Source organism: Rattus norvegicus, chromosome 15 (genome assembly GCF_036323735.1).
Source record: "Rattus norvegicus strain BN/NHsdMcwi chromosome 15, GRCr8, whole genome shotgun sequence".
In the NCBI taxonomy this organism is placed as follows: domain Eukaryota; kingdom Metazoa; phylum Chordata; class Mammalia; order Rodentia; family Muridae; genus Rattus; species Rattus norvegicus.
Window position 1 is genome coordinate 35275406 of NC_086033.1, and position 3099 is coordinate 35278504.

Here is a 3099-nt window from a genome sequence, read left to right on the forward strand (position 1 = left end):
TAAGGACAGTGTATAGAGCAAGGTCCAGGACAGCCAGGTTGAGGCAGTGAGTGAAAGAATTGAAAACAGAAAACAGGAGGTAATGTAATAACACCTGGGGGCCGTGGTCCAGCCCCAGCAAGCAGCAGAGCTCAGCTGAATGAGCCCAAGATCCTCGCTTTAGAGTCAAGAATAGAACGGGTTACCAGAACAATGGGTCCTGGTTAGAGGAGCTAAGAAATTAATGGTGATTAAGAGAGCAGCATCACTGAGGTGAAGTCTTCTGGGAAGTAATTTCTGAGAGTACAAAGAAGCTGTGTTCCAGGGATAGTCAAAGTTGTACCTCCTGATGCAGCTGGACTTGATAATGTATAAGATCCCGCAGGAGTTACTGGGTTTTAAGATATAACTGGGTCATGGAAAGCAGTTGAGCCTTGGCCCTGGGAGAGGCCAGGAAAAGCCCTTTGTTGTTGTTGTTCTTTGTTTTTTCTTTCTTTCTTTTTTAAATTACAGTTCTTGCTTCCTTGGGTTCATGAATTTGTGGTACTCTTCTCTTACTTAGGTTTCACTGAATGTGGTAGCTTGGGATACATAGAAAGCTTGTCTGCAAACTCAGTGAAGAAAACTTGAAAGCAAAGAGAGGGAAGAGTTCCCTGCCCTTGAAAGTTAATTACTGTTGGGGCCCAAGAGCCGCCTCACAAATGATGCCAACACCAAACTCAGTTAATTGGGAATGATTTAATAAATGCACTTCCTGATAGTGATCAGTCATGGCTGTACCTTAGAATTTGGGGGCTGAGACTAAGTCCCCCTTGAACATTTCTCAGGGCCAGCTCATAAAGGAGAAAACCACAGTGAGCTCCCATTTAGGTGCAGGAAGTGCTGCCCCATGTCAGCTTTGACTCAAGCTATTAAGGGTAGTTTGACAGATCAGTTCTAATTGACCTTTGTTCTGTAAGAAGAGCTTATGGTTGTCTTCTCTCTTATGACTAACAAACCTCAAAACAGAGAATATATGTGAACATCAAGACCCTGCCCTGAGTCAGGTTATGTTCTGCATCAATGATTGGCAGGCATGAAACAAAATGGCTACAGATATGGTAGAGGGGCAGGGCCCGATAATTACAAAGACTCCTGATGCAGGCAGCCCTCTGCATAGTCTCTCATTCCCTTTGCAGTACTGTAAACACAGTAACATCCCATTCCACCTTATCTGCTGGACCTGGGGTTCCTAATGTTTCCATGATGTATACGGTTCCTCATGGAGTGGCGACTGACAGCCAGGAAACTCTTTTCCTTGGTCCTGTATAACTGGTTTTTTATTCTGTTCTGAGTTATCATGTAAACATGTGTCTTATTCATGCTCTGAGGTAACTACTGTGAAAGGGTCATTTGAGACATGAAGGAGGTAGGACACAGAGTCTGAGGACTGCTGTGCTAGACCAGGTAACTGTGACCTTCTGGAGATCAGAGAAGCCTCCAGGACCCAGGCCTCCTGGCTTGAAGACTCATGAGAAGAGATGAAGAAGAGCAGGTTTATGGCCTGGGCCCGAAGTTCCATGTCTAGTGTGGCCTCCATCACAAAGCCCCATGTCCCAGCACTCCTGTTTGTCCAAAGGCCATGCCTTCCTGCTTCCCCCATCTCCTTTCTGCTTCCCTTTTTCTTTTCCTGCTCCTTGGGGAAAATATTTCCAGGATCTACATTCCCAATGATTATGGCTTAGGGACACTTTTAAGAGATGATCTTCATTTACAAATAACGACATAGAATCAAATTCGGTTCCCTTCAGTTTCTGGTTAAGTTTACATGAAATGAAAGTATTTAGCAAATGGGTTAATGTCTGAGCCACACCTTTAATCTCAGGTATCAGAGGGAGAGCCAGAGGTAGGGAGATCAGTGTATTGTGCTCCAGACTTTGGTCTCAGTTTTAGTGAGTTGAACAATTCCCAGGACTATGTGTATAAACTCTGCCTCATAAAAGGAACTTAAATTAATTGCCTTTGGTGTTCCTCAGTCTCTATAATTGTTTTCAATGAAGACTGTGGAGCCTTGCTAAGTAGCCTACAAGATCCTGATCATCACCCTGGTTCATTCCTCAGCATGTAAAGTGGGATTAAAGGTCCCAGGTTAAGGTTGCTGACACACCCTTCACATACAGGTTGGGTGGGACAGATTCAATCAAACAGAAGACCTTTATAAAGACCACATTTGCACAGGATTGTCAGACTATCAGTAGTCCAGGGAAGTAAGCCAACTTCCAACTCCAACTTCAGGCTCTATTCAACACCAGAACAGAGCAGACCCTAGCTTCCTCACTGTCACCAGCCAGGGAAGTCCAGGAAAGAATATGCAGGTGAGATGGGGGGATTCCACTCCAATTGTCTGTAGAATAGTTGGGATACTTGGGTCTCCTCATATAGAGAAATATAGGTAACTACCTTGTATTTGTCTGTAATTTGCAGCGTTACAAGAACCAGAAGTATTTTTCCTTGGTTTCTTGATTTTAGTTTATTGAGTCAGTATCTTGATTATCCAAGGCTACTCACAACCAACTAGCCAAGAGTGATGCTGAATTTCTGAGATTCTCCACACCCCTCAGAAGTGAATGGCAAAGGACAACTTCCAGACACCCAAGTGTTGTCATATGAAATGAAAAGGATCATTTCACAGACTTTGTCTGAACCTTGTGATGTTTGAAGCATGGCTGCAGTTTATTAGGTTTTAAAGACATTTATTTCAATGCAGATTGTGGGGAGAAAGTGAGCAGGAGAAAGTGGCTGAGGTCTTCTCAAAGAGAGGTGCTTCTGTTCCTTAGCTTCCACTTAATTAAGGGCAACTGTCCAGGTCACCCTTTACTTCAGAGCCAGGTTCCCATTAGGTGAGAATGGACAGCAGCTGTGGATGAGGAAGTAACGGTCAATTGCTTAGCTAACACCACAGGAGGCTGGTTCCTGACTCTGTTCACAGCTAGGAGACCCGATTCCTGCAGCTTGAAACCTATTTTAATATTTAATGTATTCATATCTTCACAGAGCGAAGGAAACCAAGTCCAAAGTGTGAGAACCACTGATGAAACCAGTAGGAGAAGGAGGTCGAGGCAGCAAGGCCGAAGGCCCTCA